The sequence below is a fragment of the Carcharodon carcharias genome, chromosome 13 (genome assembly GCF_017639515.1).
Source record: "Carcharodon carcharias isolate sCarCar2 chromosome 13, sCarCar2.pri, whole genome shotgun sequence".
NCBI lineage: Eukaryota > Metazoa > Chordata > Chondrichthyes > Lamniformes > Lamnidae > Carcharodon > Carcharodon carcharias.
Genome location: NC_054479.1, coordinates 5231403 through 5245254, shown reverse-complemented (window position 1 = coordinate 5245254; position 13852 = coordinate 5231403).

The following is a 13852-nucleotide window of genomic DNA, read 5'->3' as shown; positions in this document are numbered from 1 at the left end:
TATCACACAGACTAGGTATCACCCAGACCAGGTATCACCCAGACTAGGTATCACCCAGGCCATGTATCACCCAGTGCAGGTATCACCCAGACCAGGTATCACCCAGACCAGGTATCACCCAGACCAGGTAGCACCCAGTATATGTAACACCCAGACTAGGTATCACCCAGACTAGGTGTCACACAGGCCAGGTAACACTCAGACTAGGTATCACCCAGACCAGCTATCAACTAGACCAGGTATCACCCAGACCATTTATCACCCAGACTAGGTATCACCCAGACTAGTTATCACCCGGGGCAGGTATCACCCAGTCCAGGTATAATCCAGGCCAGGTATCACCCAGGCCAGGTATGAGCCAGGCCAGGTATTACACGGAGCAGGTCTCACCCCAGCCAGGTATCACCTAGTCCAGGTATCACCCAGGCCATGAAACACCCAGGCCAGGTATCACCCAGACCAGGTATCACCCAGGCCATGTAACACCCAGACCATGTAACACCCAGACCAGGTATCACCCAGACCAGGTATCACCCAGACTAGGTAGCACCTAGACTAAGTATCACACGGGGCGGTTCTCACGCAGGCCAGGTATCAACCAGACCAGGTATCACACAGACCAGGTATCACACGGACTAGGTATCACCCAGACTAGGTATCACCCGGGGCAGGTATCATCCAGGCCACGTATCACACAGACCAGTTATCACCCAGGCCATGTATCACCCAGGCCAGGTATAACCCAGGCCATGTAACACCCAGGCCAGGTATCACCCAGGCCAGGTATCACCCGGAGCAGGTATCACCCAGGCCAGGTATCACCTAGTCCAAGTATCACCCAGGCCATGAAACACCCAGGCCAGGTATCACACACTAGGTATCACCCAGACCAGGTATCACCCGGAGCAGGTATCACCCAGACCAGGTATCACCCAGGGCCGGTATCACCCAGGACAGGTATCACCCAGGCCAGGTATCACCCAGGCCAGGTATCACCCAGGCCATGTAACACCCAGGCCAGTTATCACCCAGTCCTGGTAAAATCCAGGCCAGGTATCACCCAGGCCATGTAACACCCAGGCCATTTATCAACCAGGACAGGTATCACCGGGAGCAGGTATCACCCAGGCCATGAAACACCCAGGCCAGGTATCACCCAGACTAGGTATCATCCAGACCAGGTATCACCCGGAGCAGGTATCACCTAGACCAGGTATCACCCAGACCAGGTATCACCCAGACTAGGTAGCACCCAGACTAAGTATCACCCAGGGCAGGTCTCACCCAGGCCAGGTATCAACCAGACAAGGTATCACCCAGACCAGGTATCACCCGGACTAGGTATCACCCAGACTAGGTATCACCCGGGGCAGGTATCACCCAGGCCAGGTATCACCCAGACCAGGTGTCACACGGGGCTGGTATCATCCAGGCCAGGGATCACCCAGACCAGGTATCAAACATACCAGGTAACACCCAGAGCAGGTATCACCCAGACCGGGTATCACCCAGACCAGGTATCACCCAGACTAGGTATCACCCAGACCAGGTATCACCCAGACTAGGTATCACCCACGCCATGTATCACCCAGTGCAGGTATCACCCAGACCAGGTATCACCCAGACCAGGTATCACCCAGACCAGGTAGCACCCAGTCTATGTAACACCCAGACTAGGTATCACCCAGGCTAGGAGTCACACAGGCCAGGTAACACTCAGACTAGGTATCACCCAGGCCAGCTATCAACCAGACCAGGTATCACCCAGACCATGTGTCACCCAGACTAGGTATCACCCAGACTAGTTATCACCCGGGGCAGGTATCACCCAGAGCAGGTATCACCAAGAGCAGGTATCACCCAGATGAGCTATCACCCAGGGCAGGTATCACCCAGGCCAGGTATCACCCAGAAAATGTATCATCCAGACCAGGTAACACCCAGAGCAGGAATCACCCAGACCAGTTATCACCCAGACTAGATATCACCCAGGCCATGTATCACACAGAGCAGGTACCACCCAGACCAGGTATCACCCAGACCAGGTATCACCCAGGCCATGTAACACCCAGACTAGGTATCAACCAGACCACGTATCACACGTAGCAGTTATCACCCAGACTAGGTATCACCCAGGCCAGGTAACACCCAGAGTAGTTATCACCCAGGCCAGGTATCACCCGGAGCAGGTATCACCCTGACCAGGTATCACCCAGACCAGATAACACCCAGACTAGGTATCACCCAGACCAGGTATGACCCAGACCAGGTATCACCCAGACTAGGTATCACCAAGACAAAGTATCACCCAGACTACGTATAACTCAGAGCAGGTATCACCCAGGCCAGTTATCACCCAGACTAGGTATCACCCAGGCCAGGTATCACCCGGAGAAGCTATCACCCAGGCCAGGTATCACCCAGGCCAGGTATCACCCAGGCCATGTATCATCCAGGCCAGGTATCACCCAGGCCAGGTATCACCCGGAGCAGGTATCACCCAGGCCAGGTATCACCCAGGCCAGGTATCACCCAGGCCATGTAACACCCAGGCCATGTATCACCAAGACCAGGTATCACCCAGGCCATGTAACACACAGACCATGTAACACCCAGACCAGGTATCACCCAGACTAGGCATCACCCAGACCAGGTATCACCCAGACAAGGTATCACCCAGACTAGGTATCACCGAGACTAGGCATCACCTGGGGCAGCTATCACCCAGGCCAGGTATCACCCAGACCAGGTATCACCCGGGGCAGGTATCACCCAGACTAGGTATCACCCAGACCGGGTATCACCCAGACCAGGTATCATCCAGACTAGGTATCACCCAGACCAGGTATCACACAGACTAGGTATCACCCAGGAAATGTATCACCCGGAGCAGGTATCACCCAGACCAGGTATCTCCCAGACCAGGTATCACCCAGACGAGGTATCACCCAGACCAGGTATCACCCAGACCAGGTATCACCCAGACTAGGTATCACCCAGACCAGGTATCACCCAGACCAGGTATCACCCAGACCATGTAACACCCAGACTAGGTATCATCCAGACCAGGTATCACACAGACTAGGTATCACCCAGGAAATGTATCACCCAGACCATGTATCACGCAGACCAGGTATCACCCAGACTAGGTATCATCCAGACAAGGTATCACCCAGAACCGGTATCACCCAGACTAGGTATCACCCAGACCAGGTATCACCCAGACTAGGTAACACCCAGAGCAGGTATCACCCTGGCCAGGTATCACCCAGACTAGGTATCACCCAGGCCAGGTATCACCCGGAGCAGGTATCACCCAGGCCAGGTATCATCCAGGCCAGGTATCACCCAGGCCAGGTATCACCCAGGCCATGTAACACCCAGGCCAGGTATCACCCGGAGCAGGTATCTCCCAGAGCAGGTATCATCCAGTCTAGGTATCACCCAGGGCAGGTATCACCCGGAGCAGGTATCACCCAGGCCAGGTATCACCCAGGCCAGGTATCACCCGGACCATTTATCACCCAGGCCAGGTATCACCCAGAACAGGTATCACCCAGACCAGGTATCACCCTAACTAGGAATCACCCAGACTAGGTATCTCCCGGGGCAGGTACCACCCAGGCCAGGTATCACCCAGACCAGGTATCACCCGGGGCAGGTATCACCCAGGCCAGGGATCACACAGACCAGGTATCACCCTGACCAGGTAACACCCAGAGCAGGTATCACCCAGTCCGGGTATCACCCAGACCAGGTATCACCCAGACTAGTTATCACCCAGACCAGGTATCACCCAGACTAGGTATAACCCAGGCCATGTATCACCCAGAGCAGGTATCACCCAGACCTGGTATCACCCAGACTAGGTATCATCAAGTCTAGGTGTCACCCAGACCAGGTATCACCCAGACCATGTAACACCCAGACCAGTTATCACCCAGACCAGGTATCACCCAGACTAGGTATCACCCAGACCAGGTATCACCCAGACCAGGTATCACCCAGACCCGATATCACCCAGACTAAGTATCACCCAGACAAGGTATCACCCAGACTAGCTATCGTCCAGAGCAGGTATCACCCAGGCCAGGTTTCACCCAGACTAGGTATCACCCAGGATATGTATCACCCGGAGCACTTATCACCCAGGCCAGGTATCACCCAGGCCAGGTATCACCCAGGCCATGTAACACCCAGGCCATTTATCAACCAGGACAGGTATCACCGGGAGCAGGTATCACCCAGGCCAGGTATCACCTAGTCCAGGTATCACCCAGGCCATGAAACACCCAGGCCAGGTATCACCCAGACTAGGTATCACCCAGACCAGGTATCACCCGGAGCAGGTATCACCCAGACCAGGTATCACCCAGACCAGGTATCACCCAGACTAGGTAGCACCCAGACTAAGTATCACCCAGGGCAGGTCTCACCCAGGCCAGGTATCAACCAGACAAGGTATCACCCAGACCAGGTATCACCCGGACTAGGTATCACCCAGACTAGGTATCACCCGGGGCAGGTATCACCCAGGCCAGGTATCACACAGACCAGGTGTCACACGAGGCTGGTATCATCCAGGCCAGGGATCACCCAGACCAGGTATCAACCATACCAGGTAACACCCAGAGCAGGTATCACCCAGACCGGGTATCACCCAGACCAGGTATCACCCAGACTAGGTATCACCCAGACCAGGTATCACCCAGACTAGGTATCACCCACGCCATGTATCACCCAGTGCAGGTATCACCCAGACCAGGTATCACCCAGACCAGGTATCACCCAGACCAGCTAGCACCCAGTCTATGTAACACCCAGACTAGGTATCACCCAGGCTAGGAGTCACACAGGCCAGGTAACACTCAGACTAGGTATCACCCAGGCCAGCTATCAACCAGACCAGGTATCACCCAGACCATGTATCACCCAGACTAGGTATCACCCAGACTAATTATCACCCGGGGCAGGTATCACCCAGAGCAGGTATCACCAAGAGCAGGTATCACCCAGGGCAGGTATCACCCAGGCCAGGTATCACCCAGAAAATGTATCATCCAGACCAGGTAACACCCAGAGCAGGAATCACCCAGACCGGGTATCACCCATACCAGGTATCACCAAGACTAGGTATCACCCAGACCAGTTATCACCCAGACTAGATATCACCCAGGCCATGTAACACACAGAGCAGGTACCACCCAGACCAGGTATCACCCAGACCAGGTATCACGCAGGCCATGTAACACCCAGACTAGGTATCAACCAGACCATGTATCACCCGTAGCAGTTATCACCCAGACTAGGTATCACCCAGGCCAGGTAACACCCAGAGTAGTTATCACCCAGGCCAGGTATCACCCAGAGCAGGTATCACCCTGACCAGGTATCACCCAGACCAGATAACACCCAGACTAGGTATCACCCAGACCAGGTATGACCCAGACCAGGTATCACCCAGACTAGGTATCACCAAGACAAAGTATCACCCAGACTACGTATTACTCAGAGCAGGTATCACCCAGGCCAGTTATCACCCAGACTAGGTATCACCGAGACTAGGTATCACCTGGGGCAGCTATCACCCAGGCCAGGTATCACCCAGACCAGGTATCACCCGGGGCAGGTATCACCCAGACTAGGTATCACCCAGACCGTGTATCACCCAGACCAGGTATCACCCAGACTAGGTATCACCCAGACCAGGTATCACTCAGACTAGGTATCACCCAGGAAATGTATCACCCGGAGCAGGTATCACCCAGACCAGGTAGCACCCAGACCAGGTATCACCCAGACAAGGTATCACCCAGGCTATGTAACACCAAGACTAGGTACCACCCAGACTAGGTATCACCCAGGCCAGGTAACAACCAGACTAGGTATCACCCAGACCAGCTATCACCCGGAGCAGGTATCACCCAGACCAGGTATCTCCCAGACCAGGTATCACACAGACGAGGTATCACCCAGACCAGGTATCACCCAGACCAGGTATCACCCAGACTAGGTATCACCCAGACCAGGTATCACCCAGACCAGGTATCACCCAGACCATGTAACACCCAGACTAGGTATCATCCAGACCAGGTATCACCCACACTAGGTATCACCCAGACCAGGTATCACCCAGACCATGTATCACGCAGACCAGGTATCACCCAGACTAGGTATCATCCAGACAAGGTATCACCCAGAACAGGTATCACCCAGACTAGGTATCACCCAGACCAGGTATCACCCAGACTAGGTAACACCCAGAGCAGGTATCACCCAGGCCAGGTATCACCCAGACTAGGTATCACCCAGGCCAGGTATCACCCGGAGCAGGTATCACCCAGGCCAGGTATCATCCAGGCCAGGTATCACCCAGGCCAGGTATCACCGAGGCCATGTAACACCCAGGCCAGGTATCACCCGGAGCAGGTATCTCCCAGAGCAGGTATCATCCAGTCTAGGTATCACCCAGGGCAGGTATCACCCGGAGCAGGTATCACCCAGGCCATGTATCACCCAGGCCAGGTATCACCCGGACCATTTATCACCCAGGCCAGGTATCACCCAGAACAGGTTTCACCCAGACCAGGTATCACCCTAACTAGGGATCACCCAGACTAGGTATCACCCGGGGCAGGTACCACCGAGGCCAGGTATCACCCAGACCAGGTATCACCCGGGGCAGGTATCACCCAGGCCAGGGATCACACAGACCAGGTATCACCCTGACCAGGTAACACCCAGAGCAGGTATCACCCAGTCCGGGTATCACCCAGACCAGGTATCACCTAGACTAGTTATCACCCAGACCAGGTATCACCCAGACTAGGTATAACCCAGGCCATGTATCACCCAGAGCAGGTATCACCCAGACCTGGTATCACCCAGACTAGGTAGCACCCAGACCAGGTATCACCCAGACCAGGTATCACCCAGACCATGTAACACCCAGACTAGGTATCACCCAGACTAGGTGTCACCCAGACTAGGTATCACCCAGACCAGGTATCAACCAGACCAGTTATCACCCAGACCAGGTATCACCCAGACTAGGTATCACCCAGACCAGGTATCACCCAGACCAGGTATCACCCAGACCCGATATCACCCAGACTAAGTATCACCCAGACAAGGTATCACCCAGACTAGCTATCGTCCAGAGCAGGTATCACCCAGGCCAGGTTTCACCCAGACTAGGTATCACCCAGGATATGTATCACCCGGAGCACGTATCACCCAGGCCAGGTATCACCCAGGCCAGGTATCACCCAGGCCAGATATCACCAAGTCCAGGTATAACCCAGGCCAGGTATCACCCAGGCCATGTAACACCCGGAGCACGTATCACCCTGGCCAGGTATCACCCAGGCCAGGTATCACCGAGTCCAGGTATCACCCAGGCCATGAAACACCCAGGCCAGGTATCACCCAGGCCAGGTATAACCCAGGCCATGTAACACCCAGGCCAGGTATCACCCAGTCCAGGTATAACCCAGGCCTGGTATCACCCAGGCCATGTAACACCCAGGCCAGGTATCACCCAGGCCAGGTATCACCAGGAGCAGGTATCACCCAGGCCAGGTATCACCTAGTCCAGGTATCACCCAGGCCATGAAACACCCAGGCCAGGTATCACCCAGACCAGGTATCACCCTGACGAGGTGTCACCCAGACCATGTATCACCCAGACTAGGTATCACCCAGAGCATGTATCACCCAGGCCAGGTATCACCCAGACTAGGTATCACCCAGGCCAGGTATCACCCGGAGCAGGTATCACCCAGGCCAGGTATCACCCAGGCCAGGTATCACCCAGGCCATGTAACACCCAGGCCAGTTGTCTTCCAGGCCAGGTATCACCCAGAGCAGGTATCACCCAGGCCATGTAACACCCTGGCCAGCTATCACCCAGGCCATGTAACACCCAGGCCAGCTATCACCCAGGCCATGTAACACCCAGACCAGGTATCACCCGGAGCAGGTATCTCCCAGAGCAGGTATCACCCACTCTAGGTATCACCCAGGCCATGTAACACCCAGACCAGATATCACCCGGAGCAGGGATCACCCAGAGCAGGTATCACCCAGACTAGGTATCACCCAGACCAGCTAACACCCCGACCAGGTATCACCCAGAGCAGGTATCACCCGGAGCAGGTATCACCCAGGCCATGTAACACCCAGACTAGGTATCACCCAGGCAAGGTTTCAACCAGGCCATGTAACACCCAAGCCAGGTATCACACAGGCCATGTATCACCCGGAGCAGGTATCACCCAGTCCAGGTATCACCCAGGCCAGGTATCACCCAGGCCATGTAACACCCATGCCAGGTATCACCCAGACCAGGTATCACCCAGACCAGGTATCACCCATAGCAGGTATCACCCAGACCATGTAACACCCAGACCAGTTATCACCCAGACTAGGTATCACCCAGACCAGGTATCACCCGTAGCAGGTATCACCCAGACCATGTATCACCCAGACCAGGTATCACCCAGAATAGGTAACACCCAGACTAGGTATCAGCGGGGGCATGTATCACCCAAGCCAGGTATCACAGAGACCAGGTATCACCCAGACTAGGTATCACCCAGATTAGGCAGCACCCGGGGCAGATATCACCCAGGCCAGGTATCACCCAGACAAGGTATCACCCGGGGCAGGTATCACCCAAGCCAGTGTTCACCCAGGCCAGGTATCAACCAGACCAGGTAACACCCAGAGCAGGTATCACCCAGACCGGCTATCACCCAGACTAGGTATCACACAGGCCAGGTGTCACACGGAGCAGGTATCACCTAGGCCATGTATCACCCAGGCCAGGTATCATCCAGGCCAGTTATCACCCAGGGCAGGTATCACCCGGAGAAGGTATCACGCAGGCCAGGTATCACCCAGGCCAGGTATCACCCGGACCAGTTATCAGCCAGGCCAGGTATCACCCAGAACAGGTATCACCCAGACCAGGTATCACCCAGACTAGGTATCACCCAGACTAGGTATCACCCGGGGCAGGTACCACCCAGGCCAGGTATCACCCAGACCATGTAACACCCAGTCTAGGTATCACCTAGACCAGGTATCACCCAGACTAGGTATCACCCAGACCAGGTATCAACCAGACCAGGTATCACCCAGGCCAGGTATCACCCAGTCCAGGTATAACCCAGGCCAGGTATCACCCAGGCCATGTAACACCCAGGCCAGGTATCACCCAGGCCAGGTATCACCCAGTCCAGGAAAACCTGGGCCACGTATCACCCAGGCCATGTAACACCCAGGCCTTGTATCACCCGGAGCAGGTATCACCCAGGCCATGTATCACCAAGGCCAGGTATCACCCAGGCCAGGTATCACCCGGAGCAGGTATCACCCAGGCCAGTTATCACCTAGTCCAGGTTTCACCCAGGCCATGTAACACCCAGGCCAGGTATCACCCAGTCCAGATACAACCCAGGCCAGGTATCACCCAGGCCATGTAACACCCAGGCCAGGTAACACCCAGGCCAGTTATCACCCGGAGCAGGTATCACCCAGGCTAGGTATCACCTAGACCAGGTATCACCCAGGCCATGAAACACCCAGGCCAGGTATCACCCCGACCAGGTATCACCCTGACAAGGTATCACCCAGACCAGGTATCACCAAGACTAGGTATCACCCAGAGCATGTATCACCCAGGCCAGGTATCACCCAGACTAGGTATCACCCAGGCCAGGTATCACCCGGAGCAGGTATCACCCAGGCCAGGTATCATCCAGGCCAGTTATCACCCAGGCCATGTAACACCCAAGCCAGTTGTCATCCAGGCCAGGTATCACCCAGAGCAGGTATAACCCAGGCCATGTAACACCCAGGCCAGCTATCACCCAGGCCATGTAACACCCAGGCCAGCTATCACCCAGGCCATGTAACACCCAGACCAGGTATCACCCGGAGCATGTATCTCCCAGAGCAGGTATCACCCACTCTAGGTATCACCCAGGCCATGTAACACCCAGACCAGGTATCACCCGGAGCAGGTATCACCCAGAGCAGGTATCACCCAGACTAGGTATCACCCAGACCAGCTAACACCCCGACCAGGTATCACCCGGAGCAGGTATCACCCGGAGCAGGTATCACCCAGGCCATGTAACACCCAGACTAGGTATCACCCAGGCAAGGTTTCAACCAGGCCATGTAACACCCAGGCCAGGTATCACACAGGCCATGTATCACCCGGAGCAGGTATCACCCAGTCCAGGTATCACCCAGGCCAGGTATCACCCAGGCCATGTAACACCCATGCCAGGTATCACCCAGACCAGGTATCACCCAGAATAGGTATCACCCAGACCATGTAACACCCTGACCAGTTATCACCCAGACTAGGTATCACCCAGACCAGGTATCACCCGGAGCAGGTATCACCCAGACCAGGTATCACCCAGACCAGGTATCACCCAAATAGGTAACACCCAGAGCAGGTATCAGCCGGGGCATGTATCACCCAAGCCAGGTATCACCCAGACCAGGTATCACCCAGACTAGGTATCACCCAGATTAGGCATCACCCGGGGCAGATATCACCCAGGCCAGGTATCACCCAGACAAGGTATCACCCGGGGCAGGTATCACCAAGGCCAGGTATCACATAGACCAGGTATCAACCAGACCAGGTAACACCCAGAGCAGGTATCACCCAGACCGGATATCACCCAGACTAGGTATCACCCAGGCCAGGTATCACCCAGAGCAGGTATCACCTAGGCCATGTATCACCCAGGCCAGGTATCACCCAGGCCAGGTATCACCCAGACCAGGTATCAACCAGACCAGGTAACACCCAGAGCAGGTATCACCCAGACCGGCTATCACCCAGTCCAGGTATAATCCAGGCCAGGTATCACCCAGGCCATGTAACACCCAGGCCAGGTATCAGCCAGGCCAGGTATCACACGGAGCAGGTCTCACCCCGGCCAGGTATCACCTAGTCCAGGTATCACCCAGGCCATGAAACACCCAGGCCAGGTATCACACAGACCAGGTTTCACCCAGGCCATGTAACACCCAGACCATGTAACACCCAGACCAGGTATCACCCAGACCAGGTATCACCCAGACTAGGTAGCGCCCAGACTAAGTATCACACGGGGCAGTTCTCACGCAGGCCAGGTATCAACCAGACCAGGTATCACCCAGACCAGGTATCACCCGGACTAGGTATCACCAAGACTAGGTATCACCCGGGGCAGGTATCATCCAGGCCACGTATCACACAGACCAGGTATCACCCAGGCCATGTAACACCCAGGCCAGGTATAACCCAGGCCATGTAACACCCAGGCCAGGTATCACCCAGGCCAGTTATCACCCGGAGCAGGTATCACCCAGGCCAGATATCACCTAGTCCAGGTATCACCCAGGCCATGAAACACCCAGGCCAAGTATCACCCAGACTAGGTATCACCCAGACCAGGTATCACCCGGAGCAGGTATCACCCAGACCAGGTATCACCCGGGGCAGGTATCACCCAGGCCAGGTATCACCCAGGCCAGGTATCACCCAGGCCATGTAACACCCAGGCCAGTTATCACCCAGTCCTGGTATAACCCAAGCCAGGTATCACCCAGGCCATGTGACACCCAGGCCATTTATCAACCAGGACAGGTATCACCCGGAGCAGGTGTCACCCAGGCCAGGTATCACCTAGTCCAGGTATCACCCAGGCCATGAAACACTCAGGCCAGGTATCACCCAGACTAGGTATCACCCAGACCAGGTAACACCCGGAGCAGTTATCACCCAGACCAGGTATCACCCAGACCAGGTATCACCCACACTAGGTCGCACCCAGACTAAGTATCACCCGGGGCAGGTCTCACCTAGGCCAGGTATCAACCAGACAAGGTATCACCCAGACCAGGTATCACCCGGACTAGGTATCACCCGGACTAGGTATCACCCGGGGCAGGTATCACCCAGGCCAAGTATCACCCACTCCAGGTGTCACACGGGGCTGGTATCATCCAGGCCAGGTAACACCCAGACCAGTTATCACCCATACCAGGTAACACCCAGAGCAGGTATCAGCCAGACCGGGTATCACCCAGACCAGGTATCACACAGACTAGGTATCACCCAGACCAGGTATCACCCAGACTAGGTATCACCCAGGCCATGTATCACCCAGTGCAGGTATCACCCAGACCAGGTATCACCCAGACCAGGTATCACCCAGACCAGGTAGCACCCAGTATATGTAACACCCAGACTAGGTATCACCCAGACTAGGTGTCACACAGGCCAGGTAACACTCAGACTAGGTATCACCCAGACCAGCTATCAACTAGACCAGGTATCACCCAGACCATTTATCACCCAGTCTAGGTATCACCCAGACTAGTTATCACCCGGGGCAGGTATCACCCAGTCCAGGTATAATCCAGGCCAGGTATCACCCAGGCCAGGTATGAGCCAGGCCAGGTATTACACGGAGCAGCTCTCACCCCAGCCAGGTATCACCTAGTCCAGGTATCACCCAGGCCATGAAACACCCAGGCCAGGTATCACCCAGACCAGGTATCACCCAGGCCATGTAACACCCAGACCATGTAACACCCAGACCAGGTATCACCCAGACCAGGTATCACCCAGACTAGGTAGCACCCAGACTAAGTATCACATGGGGCAGTTCTCACGCAGGCCAGGTATCAACCAGACCAGGTATCACACAGACCAGGTATCACCCGGACTAGGTATCACCCAGACTAGGTACCACCCGGGGCAGGTATCATCCAGGCCACGTATCACACAGACCAGGTATCACCCAGGCCATGTAACACCCAGGCCAGGTATAACCCAGGCCATGTAACACCCAGGCCAGGTATCACCCAGGCCAGGTATCACCCGGAGCAGGTATCACCCAGGCCAGGTATCACCTAGTCCAGGTATCACCCAGGCCATGAAACACCCAGGCCAGGTATCACACACTAGGTATCACCCAGACCAGGTATCACCCGGAGCAGGTATCACCCAGACCAGGTATCACCCGGGGCAGTTATCACCCAGGACAGGTATGACCAAGGCCAGGTATCACCCAGGCCAGGTATCACCCAGGCAATGTAACACCCAGGCCAGTTATCACCCAGTCCTGGTATGACCCAGGCCAGGTATCACCCAGGCCATGTAACACCCAGGCCATTTATCAACCAGGACAGGTATCACCGGGAGCAGGTATCACCCAGGCCAGGTATCACCTAGTCCAGGTATCACCCAGGCCATGAAACACCCAGGCCAGGTATCACCCAGACTAGGTATCACCCAGACCAGGTATCACCCGGAGCAGGTATCACCCAGACCAGGTATCACCCAGACCAGGTATCACCCAGACTAGGTAGCACCCAGACTAAGTATCACCCAGGGCAGGTCTCACCCAGGCCAGGTATCAACCAGACAAGGTATCACCCAGACCAGGTATCACCCGGACTAGGTATCACCCAGACTAGGTATCACCTGGGGCAGGTATCACCCAGGCCAGGTATCACCCAGACCAGGTGTCACACGGGGCTGGTATCATCCAGGCCAGGGATCACCCAGACCAGGTATCAACCATACCAGGTAACACCCAGAGCAGGTATCACCCAGACCGGGTATCACCCAGACCAGGTATCACCCAAACTAGGTATCACCCAGGCCATGTAACACCCAGACTAGGTATCACCCAGACCAGGTATCACCCAGGCCATGAAACACCCAGGCCAGGTATCACCCAGACCAGGTATCACCCTGACGAGGTGTCACCCAGACCATGTATCACCCAGACTAGGTATCACCCAGAGCATGTATCACCCAGGCCAGGTA